Below are 20,469 nucleotides of genomic sequence, written 5' to 3'. Positions count from 1 at the left end.
GCGAATTCTGTACAGAAGAATGGAAAAACTGGTAGAGGCCGACCTCGGGAAAAATGTAGGTACAAGTGAGGCAGTAATGACCTGCGACTTATCTTACAAAATAGGTTAAGGAAAGGCTAACCTCCGTTTATAGCGTTTCTAGACTTAGAGAAAGCATTCGGCAATGTGCAGCGAAGACGACGCTCTTCTTGCGAGGCTCTCTTGCGGAAATCTGGAGAACGGCCATTTGAGGCCGATGGCAATCGATCCTAGTGTTGCCAACCTACATTTCGCATAAGGAACAAGAATATGAGATGAGAGGTACTAGGGCTCGTACTTAGGCTTATATATAGTCGTTTTTCCCTCACTCTGTTTGTGAGTGGAACAGGAAAGGAAATGACTATGTGGTACCCTCCGCCCGTACGCCGTGCATCATCTGAAAAAAAAAAAAAAGCTTTTCAGGGTGTACATCTCCATTATGAACGAAGTACAACAACCAGTTGCAGTTCTGACACTGAGCAACAGTATAAAAGTATTCGAAACGACCAGTCGATGGTCTATCATTATTCTATATGGGTTCAGTTTGCATTTTTCAGCAGGTCTGCAAGAACTTACCGTTGAGACAGAAGTCTTAAGTGCTAAATGACTCCCCAGTTTCCTAGGACTTATTTTAAATGCCGATCCTAACTGGTGTGTGTGTGTGTGGGTGAGTGTGTGGGTGGGGGTGGTGGTGGGGGGGGGATGAGGTGCGAGACAGAGACAAAGACAAAGAGAGAGAAAGAAAGAAAGAAAGAAAGTTTAGTTGAAGGTGGTACACCATTAACCAGAGTCCGAGACACGGGCCGTAGCGTATGTGGCGATCGGCTCCTACCTTCCCCATTATTGGCACTCGCGCAATGAAAGGCACAGTACGTGAAACAAATACAATATGATTTTTCCGTTCCCCTTCCTGCTGATAACTGTCAAGGCTTCAAGCTCCCAGAGCCTAGCCTTATGCTCGAATTCTGCCCGATATAAGATTCACATTTACGGAATCTACCTCCAGTCATCCTACTCTACACCGTGTGCCTATGTACCGTCTGTACTTAGCAAATAAGCGTCATCGCTGAACAATTATGCGTCTCAAAAACGTACTGCGGTTAACATATTACACAATACTTCACGACATCAACTGGAAACTAGTCAGCTGCAGAGTTACCAACACGGGAACTTAAACCGTATCATCAGCATGCCTCAACCGTTGTCACCATCAGGGCCAGTTTCAGTCCCGAGCGACGCAAGCGGATTCATTAGGCACCAAGTTGAGACACGCCAGAAGCGTCCAAATGCGAAATTTGTATACAGGGTGTATCATAATTAGTGCGGTAGGAAAACTGACACCTATGAAAGTACAGAGGCAAACAAGTTTCAGTGACATGGATCCCCAAACGAGCCTTTCCCGAGATAACTGAAAATGTGAGATTACGAGCCGCCACTGACTTCAATATCAAATATAGTTCTAGTTAGCATAAATATATCCCAAACTAAACTTTTCGATTAAGTCTCTATCCAACTAGATGTCACATTCCATCCAAGACCTACCTTACATTGTCCGATGTACAAATCACACACATTTGTGTTTTATTTTCTTTTACATGCTTTAAAATTGTGTTCATGTTTATCTGTACTGACAAAAAGATATCGAAACACCTAAAAATAATTCTTTCTTGGGCCTTTGTCCCGATTCAACGTGGAATCTTGTTACACTCAACCTGCTCCTCTGGAACTTCATTTCACTAGCTTGTATTCTACTTTTGTCGCTTCTGTGCATTACCCATGTCTCACTTCCGTATGCCAATATGGGGACAAAGTAGGTTCGGTATATAATTCCCTTGGATTTCTGTGGCACCTCCTTGCTCCAAATAAGCCCCCTAATGCATCTGAAGAACTGCCCTGCTTTTCTGCACCTTTCATTTATTTCCATTGCGTTTCCCCCCTTACTTTCAATCATGCTTCCCAGGTACTTGAAGTTCTCTACCACTTGTAGTTTTTCCCCTCCACAAGTTATATCCACATTTGGCCTATTCTTCTTCCTTGTTGTGACAATTATTTCACTTTTCTTTGCAGAGAAATGCATTCCATATTGTGCTGCCGTTGCCTCCCACACATCTAACTGCTCTTGCACCTCCTTCTCGCAATTTCCCCACAACATCAGGTCATCGGCAAAAAGCACTGCTTTCATTTTATGATCTCCAATTGCATCTGATACTTGCTGTAGGATTTCATCCATAACAATAATAAACAATAAAGGCGAAAGTGCACTTCCCTGTCGCAGCCCATTTTCCAGCTTGAACCATGCAGTACGTTCCCTCCCCACTTTCACACAACTCTCACTTCCCTCATACAGTTTTCTGACTTTTCGTTTTATCTCTTCATCTATCCCTTTTGCGTTCAGCACATCCCAGAGCTTGTCCCTATAGATACTGTCATACGCCTTCTCAATATCTAAAAAGGCCATGATTAAGTCCTTCCCGTACTCATAGTGCCTTTCCTGCAGTTGCCTTACCGCAAATATGAAGTCCGTTGTTGATCTTCAATGTAGAATAATGAAATTTCTGGAATACATCTGTCTATTTAAGTGTTTAAGGTCGCAAGCTTACAAGTGTTTAAGGTCGCAAGCTTACAGGTTAATGTAAGCGCGAGGTAAGCCGTTTCAAATGTGAAATGCTGGTACATTAGTAACCAGTGTAACAGCCGGAATGTTGAATGCAAGAATGCGAACGTGCATCCATGGTGCTGTACAGGTGACGGATGTCAGTTTTCTCCATGTCTGTTGCGGTTGGTACGTTAATACAGCGACGGTGAATGCTGGTTGTGTATGTCATTGGGGTTGTACTCCGATGATGTCACACACATGCTCAGTTGGAGACAGATCTGGTGTTGGAGACATATCTGGTGATCGAGTAGGCCAAGGCAACATGTCGACATTCTGTAGAGGGGTTACAACAGCGGTATGTGGGCGATCGTTATCCCATTGGAAAACTATCCCTGGAATGCTGTTGATGAATAACACCTCTAATCACCAGATTGACACACAGATTTGCAGAAAGGGTGCGTGGGATAATCACGAGAGTGCTTTCGCTGTCATATGAAATCGCGCCCTAGATCATAACTTCAGTTGTAGCTCACAGATAGGTTGGTTGTAGGCCCTCAACTGGCCTTTCTCTAACCAACACATGACCATCACTGACACCGAGGCACGACTAACTTTCATCAGAAAACACAACAGACCTCCACCCTGCCTCCCAATGAACTTTCGCTTGACAGTACGGAAGTCGCAAATTGTGGTGGTTTAGAGTTAGTGGAATGCACGCTACAGCACGTCTGCCTCGATACTGTCCTTGAAGTAACCAATTTGTACAGTTCGTTCTGTCACTGTGGTACCAACTGCTGCAGAAATTTTTGCTGCAGATGTAGTACGACGTGCCAGAGCCGTACGCCGAACACGATGGTCTTCCCTCTCGGTAGTGCTACGTGGCAGTCCGGAAACAGGGTCTTCTTGCGACCATACGTTCCCTCGACCATCACTGCCAGCAATCATGTACAGTGGGTACAATTCTGCCATATCCTTCTGACTAACATCAACTCACAACGTCCAGTCTCCGAGGTAACTAATCCGCACGATCGTTATGACGTCTATTTAAAGCAAACTTGACTTGTATTCTCGTAGTGGCGCTACTAGACCACTCTTTTGCGACTGGCCCGAAAGTTTAACAGACATCATCTCTCAAATGTAGAAACAAGCCTGTCAACTTTCGCTTATTCCGCACAATTCCCTCTTGTTGCTGCTTTTTTCTTTTTGGTCAATGTATTTTCAACTACTTGGATGGCAGAATTCCTAAAATTTATTTACTTACTGATGAGTTTTCTTCACATGTAACATACAACGTACCAAGTTAAACGACGTCTTATGTTTAACACGTTAAGCCGCCACCGCATGTACCCCTCACTCCTAAATTTCGAGGAAGAAATAAAGAAAAAAAATTGCGCGAAAATAAGCCGTACACTGATTGAGAGGAGAAAAATTGCCAGAAATTTTCTTGTACCTTTATGTAAGACGTAGGTGCGCATACGAAACATTTGTTGTAATATACAACATATTGATACTTAAAATACCGGTACCACAATTTATCTTATTCACTTGATCATTCTCGCACACACTCCCATAATTCTTCATTTTTTTCCCACCGTACGTCATCCTAACTTCCACCCAGCACATTCAAATGCAAAGCATTTTTTGAACCCCTTCGTGATGGGCTTTTTTGTGTAGAGAACCATGAAGCAAGAAATCACTTGCACAGGAGGATGACTAATGGCAGACGGTGCAGGGGTATGGTCTTCTTCCAGGAGCCAATCCGAATACATTTTTCGGTGACTGTCCTTGAACAGCTCGTTTACGGCAACATCTAGCACCTGTACTTTTGAAGTCATTCCTTAGAGCATTGCAAGGTCTGTCTTTTGTGCAACAAGTTTCTCTTTCAATTCATCAGTTAGATACACCTTAAAAGCATCCAAAACTAGCAGAGCTCTTAGCAAGCACAGCCTCAGGTCTGCAATTCCAAATAGTAGACAGCTAGTGAACAATCAGTTGCGTTCTCATGTAGTCCTTTTCTTGGCAACGAATCGCTAAGCCCTTAGGACAGTTTTCTTCGGCTTAGTTTTTTGTTTCTTCAGATTGATATAAGAGGATAATTTTCCCCTCATCGGCTGTAACAGCTAACATCAGTAGTTATTCTATTTTTTTTATTCCCGTTTTGCCCCTTTTATGTCTACTGTCGTATGGCTCGGCATGTCAAAAAATATTAGTGTTTCGTTAGCATTGCCAGTTTGACGAAAAGGCTATGAGTAACACTTTCGCAACTGGATGACATAACGCTGCAAGTTAACCAGTTTTCCTCTAAATCTGTCGGCATACTCTGTGCAGCAAGTGTATCACTTCGTCGCAGAACAAGGCTATTTCTCTGTGTAAACCGATGACACAAACCAATATTCGCACGAAATTTTCCTTGCGGCACGTTTAAGACTGGCGATTTCCAAGGCCTTCAGCTGGGTTATTTCTAGAGAGATAGCCATCTCATCCTCCCCCCCATGAACCATGGACCTTGCCGTTGGTGGGGAGGCTTGCGTGCCTCAGCGATACAGATAGCCGTACCGTAGGTACAACCACAACGGAGGGGTATCTGTTGAGAGGCCAGACAAACGTGTGGTTCCTGAAGAGGGGCAGCAGCCTTTTCAGTAGTTGCAAGGGCAACAGTCTGGATGATTGACTGATCTGGCCTTGTAACAATAACCAAAACGGCCTTGCTGTGCTGGTACTGCGAACGGCTGAAAGCAAGGGGAAACTACGGCCGTAATTTTTCCCGAGGGCATGCAGCTTTACTGTATGATTAAATGATGATGGCGTCCTCTTGGGTAAAATATTCCGGAGGTAAAATAGTCCCCCATTCGGATCTCCGGGCGGGGACTACTCAAGAGGATGTCGTTATCAGGAGAAAGAAAACTGGCGTTCTACGGATCGGAGCGTGGAATGTCAGATCCCTTAATCGGGCAGGTAGGTTAGAAAATTTAAAAAGGGAAATGGATAGGTTAAAGTTAGATATTGTGGGAATTAGTGAAGTTGGGTGGCAGGAGGAACAAGACTTCTGGTCAGGTGACTACAGGGTTATAAACACAAAGTCAAATAGGGGTAATGCAGGAGTAGGTTTAATAATGAATAGGAAAACAGGAATGCGGGTAAGCTACTACAAACAGCATAGTGAACGCATTATTGTGGCCAAGACAGATACGAAGCCCACACCTACTACAGTAGTACACGTTTATATGCCAACTAGCTCTGCAGATGACGAAGAAATTGAGGGAATGTATGATGAAATAAAAGAAATTATTCAGATTGTGAAGGGAGACGAAAATTTAATAGTCATGGGTGACTGGAATTCGAGTGTAGGAAAAGGGAGAGAAGGAAACGTAGTAGGTGAATATGGATTGGGGGTAAGAAATGAAAGAGGAAGCCGCCTGATAGAATTTTGCACAGAGCACAACTTAATCATAGCTAACACTTGGTTTAAGAATCATGATAGAAGGTTGTATACATGGAAGAACCCTGGAGATACTAAAAGGTATCAGATAGATTATATAATGGTAAGACAGAGATTTAGGAACCAGGTTTTAAATTGTAAGACATTTCCAGGGGCAGATGTGGACTCTGACCACAATCTATTGGTTATGACCTGTAGATTAAAACTGAAGAAACTGCAAAAAGGTGGCAATTTAAGGAGATGGGACCTGGATAAACTGAAAGAACCAGAGGTTGTACAGAGTTTCAGGGAGAGCATAAGGGAACAATTGAAAGGAATGGGGGAAAGAAATACAGTAGAAGAAGAATGGGTAGCTCTGAGGGATGAAGTAGTGAAGGCAGCAGACGATCAAGTAGGTAAAAAGAAGAGGGTTAGTAGAAATCCTTGGGTAACAGAAGAAATATTGAATTTAATTGATGAAAGGAGAAAATATAAAAATGCAGTAAATGAAGCAGGCAAAAAGGAATACAAACATCTCAAAAATGAGATCGACAGGAAGTGCAAAATGGGTAAGCAGGGATGGCTAGAGGACAAATGTAAGGATTTAGAGGCTTATCTCACTAGGGGTAAGATAGATACTACCTACAGGAAAATTAAAGAGACCTTTGGAGATAAGAGAACCACATGTATGAACATCAAGAGCTCAGATGGAAACCCAGTTCTAAGCAAAGAAGGGAAAGCAGAAAGGTGGAAGGAGTATATAGAGAGTCTATACAAGGGCGATGCACTTGAGGACGATATTATGGAAATGGAAGAGGATGTAGATGAAGATGAAATGGGAGATACGATACTGCGTGAAGAGTTTGACAGAGCACTGAAGGACCTGAGTCGAAACAAGGCCCCCGGTGTAGACAACATTCCATTGGAACTACTGACGGCCTTGGGAGAGCCAGTCCTGACAAAACTCTACCATCTGGTGAGCAAGATGTATGAAACAGGCGAAATACCCTCAGACTTCAAGAAGAATATAATAATTCCAATCCCAAAGAAAGCAGGTGTTGACAGATGTGAAAATTACCGAACTATCAGTTTAATAAGCCACAGCTGCAAAGTACTAACACGAATTCTTTACAGACGAATGAAAAAACTAGTAGAAGCCGACCTCGGGGAAGATCAGTTTGGATTCCGTAGAAATACTGGAACACGTGAGGCAATACTGACCTTACGACTTATCTTAGAAGAAAGATTAAGGAAAGGCAAACCTACGTTTCTATCATTTTTGGACTTTTAGAAAGCTTTGACAATGTTGACTGGAATACTCTCTTTCAAATTCCAAAGGTGGCAGGGGTAAAATAATGAGCGAAAGGCTATTTACAACTTGTACAGAAACCAGATGGCAGTTATAAGAGTTGAGGGACATGAAAGGGAAGCAGTGGTTGGGAAGGGAGTAAGACAGGGTTGTAGCCTCTCCCCGATGTTATTCAATCTCTATATTGAGCAAGCAGTAAAGGAAACAAAAGAAAAATTTGGAGTAGGTATTAAAATCCATGGAGAAGAAATAAAAACTTTGAGGTTCGCCGAAGACATTGTAATTCTGTCAGAGACAGCAAAGGACTTGGAAGAGCAGTTGAACGGAATGGATGGTGTCTTGAAGGGAGGATATAAGATGAACATCAACAAAAGCAAAACGAGGATAATGGAATGTAGTCGAGTGAAGTCGGGTGATGCTGAGGGTATTAGATTATGAAATGAGACACTTAAAGTAGTAAAGGAGTTTTGCTATTTGGGGAGCAAAATAACTGATGATGGACGAAGTAGAGAGGATATAAAATGTAGACTGGCAATGGCAAGGAAAGCGTTTCTGAAGAAGAGAAATTTGTTAACATCGAGTATAGATTTAAGTGTCAGGAAGTCATTTCTGAAAGTATTTGTATGGAGTGTAGCCATGTATGGAAGTGAAACATGGACGGTAAATAGTTTGGACAAGAAGAGAATAGAAGCTTTTGAAATGTGGTGCTACAGAAGAATGCTGAAGATTAGATGGGTAGATCATATAACTAATGAGGAAGTATTGAATAGGATTGGGGAGAAGAGAAGTTTGTGGCACAACTTGACCAGAAGAAGGGATCGGTTGGTAGGACATGTTCTGAGGCATCAAGGGATCACCAATTTAGTATTGGAGGGCAGCGTGGAGGGTAAAAATCATAGGGGGAGACCAAGAGATGAATACACTAAGCAGATTCAGAAGGATGTAGGTTGCAGTAGGTACTGGGAGATGAAGAAGCTTGCACAGGATAGAGTAGCATGGAGAGCTGCATCAAACCAGTCTCAGGACTGAAGACCACAACAACAACAACAACAGTCATCTCATCGTTCCTCTTAATCTTGCACATCATAAAGAATCTTGCTGCAATTTCCCAATGCCACATTTTGGTCCCCTGAATGATTTTGTCTTTGAAACTGCCTTCTGCCGTTTTTCTTCTGAAGCAAACCAGTGTCGCACACTGGAATCGCCCAGTCCACACTATCTTCCGGCTTCTCTATAGGTTGTGGTTTTGGCATAATGCATAACTGTAAGTTTGAAGTTTGCATCTTAACTGTCCCCATTTCCTCGGCTTTTCGCTCTAAATGGCCGTTCATATCGCCACAATTCAGGCTTTCTTACCAGTATGCAACCGAAATTGAATTATCAACCAACGAAACAATACAGGTAGACCTACACAACAAGGGTGCCACACCCGGGGACAAGGATGTCGGTGCCCCTCTCCTCACCCCCCCCCCCCCCCCCCCCCCCCGCCAATTCTCAGGGAAATAAAAAAATTAGGGTAGTCAGGCGTTTTTCTTTCAAGAAATGAGTTAAAGGTCGGCATTACGCAGGTTTTTGACAGGGTTGGATCTGGAACCCTTGTGTGGCAACTTACTAGTCGCCATTCATCTTCCAAGATATTAAAATTACTCCACACACCCACGTCTCGCCCCCTCCCCCTACAAACCACCATTTGGGCGCCCTTGCTACACAATGTGAATGACAATAAAACGCCGCTAAAAGTTTGCATTGTTGCTTAATTAAATGCCTTGCCGCCAGTTTCGGTTACAGACTACAGTTGCATTGTTGCAAATGAGCATAATTTTTTTTTACAAGGATATTTAAAAAGAGAAGGTAGCAGTTATAAGTTCGATGGCGAACTCTGGATAAAAAGAGAGGCTTATTTTCGGGCCAATACATTAAAATTGGACAATAGTTTTGTATTTCTACCCCATTTATTCCGATGTAATATGAAATAAATTGTAAATTATACAGTTAAAAAAAATTATTATCAAACTAAAAACAAAAATTCAATATTTTCATTCTTTCCACCCAGTTTAGTAGCTGGCCTATTTTTATTGAAGCTAGAACAGTACAAAAGGTCTAACCCTTTCTATTTTCACTGAAACCATTTGAGTGGAAATTGGTTCTTCTTTTAATATTTAACACAGCAATAATATTCAGATATTTATTTCTGCTGCAGAGGAATGTATATGTAGTACTTAGTTTAAAAAATGCAGCACATTTTCACGATCATTAGGTTTGGCGTTTTTTTTAATTATTTACAGTTATTTCTAATGGTATTGTCAACAACTACTAACATGTGATGGATGATGAGAGGGGCAGTGGATGGGAGATAGTCGCTTGTGTGGAAGAATGTTCTAGAATCGACCCTTGTCGCCATGCCAGTAATCTATCAAACAAAACAGCATTACGTATTGGTATATAGTTTGACTACACACTGTAGCTGGAATGACGAACGATGGCGGTTGAGTTTCGGCTTTTTCTGCGCATCTGCGTCGCGCAATCTCCGACAGCCAAAGAGCGTTCAGAAGTGTTCTGAGCACTTTGCTGTGACTGCCGCAGCTAATGCGAGCATTAAACATGATCGTAGCGAGTTGTTTAGTGAACTTCTGTTCCATTTGTTGAGAGTTGTCATCGCTGATGGCGGTGGCAAGTGATAAATAAATTCTACATAAGCGAGCGAGACATATAATTTGCATGATGTACGTTTTCTTCAAGCGGGAACTGTCGCTTTGAAACGCCAATAACGCAATCCCCGTCCGTGCCCCGACATGCACGAATCGCCACCGTTCGTGGATCGGGTTGTAGTGACTGAAACACATATTTTAACCACCATATTGTGAAATTTATTTAACTCACGTGATTTAAGCTTAACAACACAAAAATTGAAAGACTAAAATGTCTATAAATAAAAGTAATGTACAACACTTAAGTGAATGCACTGCAGTATATCTGTTTTCCATTCCATGTTTGGCACACCTTCAAGAGGAAACATTACTTGAAACATTCGCTGGAAGAGGTCTTCTGGTATTCTAGATCTGCTGCAAGAACAAACAAAAATAACAGGCAATCAGAACATGTTAGCATTGTCGAATGATACAGTTGGTAGTAACTGGAGAGGAAAATGTTCGCTGGCCACCTCCATAGATGAACGGATAATGTACAAACGTTCTATAAAAAGATCTAAGATTCAAATTTAGGTTTGTTGCGATTTTTCTTTCATTTTTATTCCCAATGGACATTTTTCTCTTGCTTGCGCTCCATTAAACATAACCCTTTGAGTCCCAGCGATATAAATATATTAATTTTAAAATTTTTTACAAAATTTACCTTTATCATCATAGTAGGCAACGAATTCAGGAATAAATTTGCGGAAAGTAGACAGTTAATTATTTTAAAGAGGTGGTTTGACCTTGAAATATAATTTTAAATTTTTTCACAAAATTAATCTTTATTACCATAGTAAGTAACGAATACCAGAAGAAATTGGCAAAAGTAAACAATAAACTATTTTGAATTTGGTTTTCACTTTGGAACCACTGGAACATATACTTTTCTATCAAGCATAATTTCATGAGCCATATCTGAAAGCAATTTCGCGTTTTCCTAGATTCAATCCTACATCTCGAACCTCACGAATTCGTAATGCCTAAATAAATTATAGTATTAAACAACAAGCAAAAATGGGCCTAAAATGTAATAACTTTATTTCAAAAGTACATATCGCTACAGTGGTTCCATTTCGAAACAACTCGTTACAGCAGTAATAAGAACTCAGATTTACGCTACAATAATTTTAGATAGTTTTTCATTGTCAGTGACCTCCTCAATATGATCGCTATAAAAAACCATGTCACAATTTCTTATAATCATGTGGCACAACCTCCGCGTCGACTATTCCTTCGAACGCTGTAAGTGACCGCTACTGTGCGTTACATTCGTAAGCTACCTCAGTGTACCTCTAGACGTCCCTGTTTCGTGCGAAAGGCGCTGGGAATTGAACAGAAATTGGCCAGGTGCGTTTAGGTCTCACGCACTATGGGTTCCGTACAAACTTAAATGTGTATATAGACAGTTGATCCATTCCGGGAGTCGTAGATCTCGACGGTTTTTGCCTGTTATCGGCATTGATACTGGGCAAGATATCGGTGCCAGGGATCCCAAGACTTCCGATACTGTTTTAATTTCAAGTTTGAAGTCAGATAACAATTGACAAAAGAAATATTTTTTTTCGTGTGATGTGACAACAAATTAACAATTTTCGGATATTCTCCTTTGGTTGTACTGTGAACCCTTCCTTCTAGCCAAAATTCATGATTCTAGGTCAACGTGGAGTGCACTGTAGGTTTTGCTGAGAATCAAAGTATATGACATAAATGGCCGTATCTTTTGATTGCATTGACCTAGAAGCTTCACGTTTTGCATCGCCAAGGGACCACAGACATTAGTATGTGACACAAATTTCAAAATGATACGTGCATCTGTTCCTAAGAAAGGAGGGTTTTGAACAGTCGGACGGAGAGACAGTCAGACAGAAAGGCAATTGGGAATGGAGGGGTTGTAGTTAAGAGTTACGTTTGGGTTGCATTCAAAAAGTGCAATCAAGCGTAGGCGGAATAAGAAGCGAAATGTTGCAGTCAGTTTAACAAAGTGATCCTGTAAGAGTTCCGTTCTTGCCGATTGATGTGGGGAACATAATAATTAATAAGATGGTGGTTTCAGGCAGACACCACTGATATTCAAAGGGTTAATGAAACACATCCATCAAATAATGCACGGTTAATTTATCTCCTTTTATGGTTCCGTGCTTCAGTCTCGTCTGTCTGCCCGACTGTAAAGAACCGTTTTTCTCAGGATCGGGAAGATGTATCACGTTAAAATTTATGTCATATACTAAGATCTACGGTCCCTCTGTGATGCAAAAGTTTTAAGCTTCTAAGTCAATGCAGTCATAAGATACGGCCATTTATGTGACGTATTTTAATACTAGAAAACCCACTCACCAAATCTATAGTGTACTAATCGCTGACCTAGAATCCTGAAATTTGGCAAGGAGCAAGGTTTTACAGTACAAGTAATGGAAAAAAATCCGAAAATTGTTACTTTGTAATTACATCACATGAAAAAAAAATTTTGTAATTTTTTTCTCCGTCTGTGTGTCTATCCGTCAATTAAGACCCCTCTTTCTGTGGAATAGGACTGATTTTCGTTTAACATATGCCTTTCAGCTTAAAGTAATTTTGCCTTGCCATTATTTCGGACACACAGTATAAATGCGAAAGTCATTGCTTGTATTTTAGGATTGATTTTAGTTTACTACAAGCATTTGAAGTTAGATGAATTTCGTACGCCGTTTTCCGTTTACATTGGACAAACAATGTAAATACTACTAGGAAATCTTATCTTCATTGACTATTCCATGCTTAGGCAGTAGCAAGAACAACATTTTTGATAAAAAGGAATTTGTTAACATCTAATATAAATTTAAGTGATAAGACGTATTTTTTGAAGGTAGTTGTCTGGACTGTAGCCTCGTATGGAAGTGAAATGTAGACGATATCTGCGGTATTGCAGTTCGTGTGCGCTGTGGAAATGTGTGGAGTTGCTTTGTGTATTGAATCACAGAAAACCATTAAAGCAATGAGAAAGGATTGTGCTTAATCTTCGCGGTGTTTTATCGCATACTTTTCACTGTTATTACAAAGTTACAATGCGGGATATGAATTTATACTGTTTGCCTGCTGTACGTCATTTTTTTTACGAAGCACACTCACAGGAGATATGACTAAGTGTTGCTCAGTTGTTACGATGTATTTTAAAATCTGGGTGCCCATTTAGAGACCTACCACATGACAACTGATGCTGAGTCATCGTCACACGCAGCAATTCATCCGCGGGAGGGGGGAGAGGCAGACGCTTTTGCCATTTTTATATTAGTGAGTTGCTCAGTTTTAGATGTTTCATGTCACATTTTACTGGCAGCACAAAAACTTAGAATTCAATTTTCATCCAATCACCTCTAGAAGTGTAAAACTCTGTACTCCAGAATCCAATGAAATTTGATAAGGCAGTGTCGTTTTCAGACCATTTGTTAGGTGATTACCTCACGAAGTACGAGCTACTTCACTCTGGAATGAAGTACCTAATCCAGAAAACAAAGTCGAAGTACTTTTCGTTATCTAAAGTATCGGTGCGCTTGATTCTCGTTTTTCTAAGATGATGAGTGGATTTAGTAAAAGGACGGATATTTAAGTGGTTGTACTTAGACTTCTAGATATATCAAGATAGTCTGACATTTGCATTAAGGAAGAGAATACTTTTGTGGTGAAACCTTTCAGAATGATACGCAGAATATATTCTATTTAATTTGTCGTAGGTAGTTGTTCACAGAAGTAAGACATACATCGAAATTTTTGTTGTTGATTTTAGGTGAACAGTAAAGCCTTCGCACTTAAGCCAGATATTTACGTTGAATGTGAAAGACGCTTCGACTGAAACACACATTTATGTTTGCTGATGCTTTTGTCCTGTATAGTGATTCGCTAAGTACGCAGTAGATTTACAAAAGATTTGTCATCCTCAAGTAGGGATTCTTTGGTATTTAAATACGTTTGAGACTGTTACCAATGAGAATCCCGAGGCACTCGAATTCATCACTGGTTATCTTTACTGAATTTAATAACCGAGGAGATGCTGGCAAAATATTAAAGCCATTCATTTCGTAATGTCTGAATAACTCACTCATAGCTTTTTGATCATTCGTACTACGAGTCAATTTTCACTTCTTGTGTTGTCATACATTATCCGCTTGTTGTAAAACCGCCATGTCCTGGGAAAAACTTTTATTAAACCCTAATGTGAACACATTAAAACACAGAGATCATGATAGTCCTGCACATATCATACTCAAACCACAATATTTTTTTATTCCAGTAATCAACGCTCTGATGGAGGTTGCATCAGGTTTCTTTAAAAAGTTGGTTAGGATATACAGCCTCTCCCACCTTCGCACCAGCATAGATAAGATCACGTTATCGTATGTGTTCTGATATGTAAATCTCATCTAAGGTTGCTGTCAATGCAAAGTCCAAAATCCTCGCCTGAAAAATAATTCACACAATTCAAGGTTAAATTCTATACCAGTAACATTTATCTCCTGCGAATCATGGTCGATGTATTGCCTTGTGAAATAACATGGACTCCGTTCTTCAGATATTGGAATACTGGACTTTTTTTACGAGTAACAGGAAGGCTAGGGCCGTCTACTTACTACGACATTGTTCAGAACAGCAATGCGAAATTCTCGTATTGTCTTCAACGCTCAAGGTGATGGGTACGGACGGGACTGTGTTTGACTTGAACTGGTCTTATTTAGATCCACTTACTGGACGGGCGAATTACGCCTCTAATAAGCTCCAGCGAAAGTAGTGCCTCCCATTGAAAAACTAGGCAAAAATTTTAGGAGCGTTGACTGTTGTTGGCTGCAGAAATGGTTAACGCACAAGTTTCCTGTTTTTAGAAAAAAGGAGTGAAGTTAATGAAACTGTGTAACTTAACTACTACTGCTACAAAAATTGTTCTTTGTACTTAGAGTGAAATTATTAAATGTAAATATTTGCTTTCTACGTGCATTCTCTAATGCATTCTCGGCGTCAAAATTGTGGGTTACATCGTTTTACCTCCAATAAAAATTTGAAACTTTATTGGTGTATTCCACATTTTTGTACTTTTACACGTCATTGTTGCTCTCTACGAACAAAACGTGCATTTACTGCCAGAATCGAGTAACCTACATTATCATAGTTTTAAGAAAAATGATGGAAATAACACTATTTAAATTAAACAAACCGTACTATTAAAGAACACAAACAATATTTATTTCACATTTTGCTACAAACATGGGACACAAAGTAAAACCTCTTTCTCTACTGACGTTAGTACTCACAATAATGTAACGTTTTAAGGCAATATTACAAAAATGTCTAGACATTTCTCCCAGTAAACAAGGTCTCACTCATTTTCGACTTCTTCACTCAAAGATATGTCTGTATCAGACTCTGGAAGTGTAGTCTGTGAATTAATAATATCTTCATAAAAGCTGTGATGGATGGGAGGAACATATTTCATCAGTTTCCTTAAATCTGTAGCTTTAGCATGTGTTAGAGTAGGTTTTTTCACCTCAGATAGCTTCAAAAGCGTGACACAACCTGGTTGATGTATATGACGCCCTTTTCTGGTTTTCTTGCAATTCATGGACCTGTATGGCATATCTCGATTTACTGTTTCCGAGAAATCGATTTCAAAAGGTTTTTCCTTGTGAAATTTCAGCCGCTGTATCTTCAGTCATTTGATTTTGTCACAGTCCATACATATTTTCTTCTTAACAGTTACATCTTTCAAAGGTTTGATTCTTTTAAAATCATCTTCCTTGAGTGACTTGACGTTTGTTTCCTTTCTTCTTTGCCTCCACAATAATTCAAATAAGACTTTCTGTATCAAAAATATATTGTTCGTTCTTCATCTCATTATCTATGCATGAGAAATCCTGGTCACAGGCCTTGAAAAAGTGTCCTGACACAAAAAATTTCGGTTCAATTGTCTCAACACTTATCTCTGGGTTCGTGACAATATGCAGCAACACATGAGACAGATTGAAAATTCGATTTTGTTCCCCACAAGTATCACTATAGCAGACCAGTTTCTTAACATGCAAGGGAAGATTTTTCACATAACGCAAAATACATGAAGCAACTTCCTGCAGTCCTCTAACTGCTTGTGCCTCTTGTCAGAAATACATGGAAGCATTGTCTTCCACTAGATTGTCGATACAGAAACTTTTGCAACTTAACTGCAGGGAGTTTAGGCAATGAAAGAACACTCTGCAAATCGAATGCTATAACACACATCTAAGGATCAGATCTGGCCAGTTCTACATCTTCCTTCACTTGGGACATCGTCAGTTCAGCTCTTCGAGGTGTAGTTGACGTGACAGTTCCAACATTTTCTTTTCATTTTCATCAGTTGAAGCTGCTGTTTCTGTTTTCTAAATTTCACAACAGAATGTGGTGGATGGAATGAAAGTTTGAAATCTGAAGTAAATACCTGACGGTAAAGAGATCCCTTTACTGGAGTGTAATCTCGTTCTTTACACCAAACCTAATACAAGCGATGCATTTTGGCAATGTTCATTTCGGGGTTAAGGTGTTCTCGATTTGGATTGTCCTTTCTAGAATAGTGTAAGTGATACCTTGGGAACGATTCTTCGTGTTCTTTAACTTGACGTTAGACTTCTGCATGAGTTTTGTTTGCAGGTTCAAATTTACCAAAATTATCTGAAGCGACTTCTCATTTTTGTTTGTAAGAAGTAACAGCACAATCTAGCCAACCAGACGAAATTTGAAAGGTGGTTTTGGAAAGCAATTCTGCACACATTAACATTAGTACCACCCTGTTTCTTTAAAGCATATGTCAGAGTGAATGCACGACATGATTCTGTTGTACTATATGACCGCTTCTTCATTGTTTGTTGCACCAATCCACGGATAAAACTTTTTTGAGCTAATTCATCTTCTTTGCGGGAAGAGAACCTTTCAAAATTGCACTGCCTGTCTTCTTCAGGGACATTAACCTCACAGCTTTTAGGACAACTGCAATGATATAACTAAACTTCTTGTACATGCCAGTAACACGTTCCATCTTCTTTACATTTCGTTTCCACAAATCAGTATTCCTTGTTCTCTTTCTACCCTTTTTTGAATGGCAGGAGGGTCATCTTCAACAGCAATAAAGTTTCCACCCGCATCCAGATCAGCAATTTCACCTTCAACGACAGTAACTGTTGTTTTAGTTAAGGTACTTGGCATTTGTCCATCATTTCCAGGATCTGTGAGAGTAGGGTTACCTCTTGTACTGACGCAGCAGATGGGTCTTGCTGTTTCAGCATGGGTTTGTCTTTTCACATTTCTCTTTTTAAGCTTCCTTTTGGGGGTTTCATAATCTGAGTCACCTTCGTATGAAGAAGCATGTGGAACATATTCTTGATCAGAACCAGAATCACTCAGAGTTTCTTCACGTAATGAATGCATAGTGGCTTTCATCAATTTTGCACTCAATTAATTTTAAAATAATTGTCTACAAGCTACACCACTAATGTTTTGCTCTTGAATGGCACCTGAACGAAGTACAAAAAGATATGCTATAAAAACAATGTAATGAAGCAACAAAAAACACAAAAATATAAAAATGGGTGTTTGTGGGTTACACCATTCCTGCGCCAAACTCCTCAATTGTATGTGAGTAATTCATAATTCTCAATTTTCTACTATTACTGTTATTACCACTACTGCAATTGGCGTTCTCTTATACGTTGTCTTGGTCGAGAGAACACTTTCAAGTTACACATAATTGCAAGGTGCAACAATCGGGATGATTCACTAATTTGACCGTGAATTATTAGCCAACATAGTCTTGTTGTGATGGCACTTCAAACGGCTGAAAGCGAGGGAAATTGCAGCTATTATTTTTCCCGAGGACATGCAGCAGTACTGTGTAATGTAATGAAGACAGCATCCTCTTTGGTAAAATAGGCTACCATTTGGATCTCCGGTTCGGGATTACTCAGCGGGATGTCGCTCTCAGGAAAAACGGAACTGACGTTCTACGCATCGGAGCACAGAATGTTAGATTCCGTAATAGGGTAAATATGTCAGAGAATTTAAAGAAAGATATGGAGAGTGAGAAGTTAGATATAGTGGGTATTAGTGAAGTACGGTGGCAGGAAGAATAGGACGTTTGGGCGGGTGACCACTGAGCTATAAATACAAAATCAAATATGGGTAATGCAAGAGTAAGTCTAATAATGAATAATGAAATAAGAACGCGCGTAAGGTACTACGAGAAGCGTAGTGAACATATTATCCTAGGCAACACAGACACAAAGGCAACACAGATGTAGGATAGATTGGAAGAATGTATGATGAGATAAACCACATTATTCAAGTGGTTAACGGAAACGAATATTTAATTGTGATTGGGGATTGTAATTCGATAGTAATAGAAGTTAGAGAAGGAAAAATGATAAGAACACGGGGCATGGGAAAAAAATGAAAGGGAAAGCCGCCAGAATCGTGTACAGAGCATAATTCAGTCAACGCTACAACTTAGTTTAAAAGGACCTTTGGAGAGAAGGTAAGCTGCTGTTTGATAATATAAAGTTTAGATGGCAAGCCAGTACTAAGCAAAGAAGCGGAAGATGAAATGAAAAAATATAGAAGGACTATACATGGGAAATGACCTTCAAGATAGTGTTCCAGAAAACGAATCAGAAAGAGATGACGATGCGATAGATGATATTGCGAGACGAATTTTACGGAACACCGGAAGAGGGTTGGGTTGGGTTGTTTGGAGGAAGAAACCAAACAGCGAGGTCATCGGTCACATCAGATTAGGGAAGGAAGTCGGCCGTACCCTTTCAAAGGAACCACCCCGGCATTTGCATGGGGCGATTTAGGGAAGTGACGGATAATCTAAATCAGGATGGCCGGTCGCGGGTTTGAACCGTCGTCCTCCCGAATGCGAGTCCAGTGTGCTACCACTACGCCACCTTGCTCGGTAACGCTGGAAGACTTCAATCCAATATGACCCATGGATGGATGACATTCGCTTGAAGTCAGAGAGACAGAGAGATTCTCGTGAGAACCAGTCATGACAAAACTATTCCACTTGGTCTGCAAGAAATATGAGACAGGGGAAATACCCTCCGACATAAACGAGAGTGCAGGTCCGATTCAAAGGCAGTCGTTGACAGTTGCTGATATTACCGAACTATCAGTTTAAAAGTCATGGTTGCAAAATACTGACGTGATGACTGGGTGTTGTGTGATGTTCTTAGGTTAGTTAGGTTTAAGTAGTTCTAAGTTCTAGGGGACTGATGACCATAGATGTTAAGTCCCATAGTGCTCAGAGTCATTTGAACCATTTTTTTTTGCAAAACACTGACAAGAATTATTTACAGAAGTGTGGAAGCCAACCTAGGGAAGATCAGTACAAACACGCGATGCAGTGTTGGCCCTACAGCATATCTTAGGAGATAGGTTGAAGAAAGGTAAATCTACATTTATAGCATTTGTAGATTCAGAGAAACCTTTCGACCATGCTGACTGGAATACACATTTTGAAAAACTGAAGATGGCAGAGATAAACTTCAGGGAGCGAGAGTTCACCTATAACTTGTACCGAAAATAGACCACAGTTTTAAGATAGGACATGAAAGGGAGCCGTTAGTTAAGAAGGACATGCAAGAGGTCTATAATCTAGCCTCCATGTGATTCAATTTCTATACTGAGCCTGCAATAAAGGAAAGCAGGGAGTTAATCTACAGGAAAGTGAAATAAAATCGTTGAAACTTGCCAACAACATTGTAATTATCTGAGAAATGACAAAGGACGTATTAAAAACAAATGACCGATGAGAATAGAGTCTTGAAAAGAGATAAGTTGTTGATGAATTTTGCTATTTGAGCAGCAAAATAATTGATGATGGCTGAAGTAGGAAGGATATAAAATGCAGACTGCAGCACTTATGAAAAAGAGGAATTTTTTAACATCTAATATAAATTTATGTTTCAGGAAGACTTTCCTGGAGGTATTTGTCTGGAGTGCAGCCTTGCACGGAAGTGAAATATGGACACTAAGCAGTTCAGACAAGAAGAGAATAGAAGCTCTTGAAGTGTGGTATTGCAGAAGATTAGATCGAATAAGTAATGTGACACTACAGAAGAAAACTGATGATCAAATCGAATAACTAATGATGAGATACTGAATCGAACTGAGGAACAAAGAAATGAGTGGTGCAACTAAAGGAGAGATCCGTTGATAGGACACTTCCTGAGGCAACAAGGAATCGTCGGTCTGATAATGGGAGGAAGTGTGACTGGTAAAATTGTTGAGAGAGAGACCAAGTCCTGGGACTGAATACCAGAACAACAGCATCAATCCATGCAAGAATGTACCCAGTATCTGATCAGGGGGTGGGGGGAGGGGGTGGTGGTCATTTCATGTTATTTTTCATGTTATGGCTTTCTTCAAATTAATGTTGAGCTGATGCGTC

Source organism: Schistocerca serialis, chromosome 4 (assembly GCF_023864345.2).
Source record: "Schistocerca serialis cubense isolate TAMUIC-IGC-003099 chromosome 4, iqSchSeri2.2, whole genome shotgun sequence".
Taxonomy (NCBI): Eukaryota; Metazoa; Arthropoda; class Insecta; order Orthoptera; family Acrididae; genus Schistocerca; species Schistocerca serialis.
Note: the sequence above shows the minus strand (reverse complement) of the source record.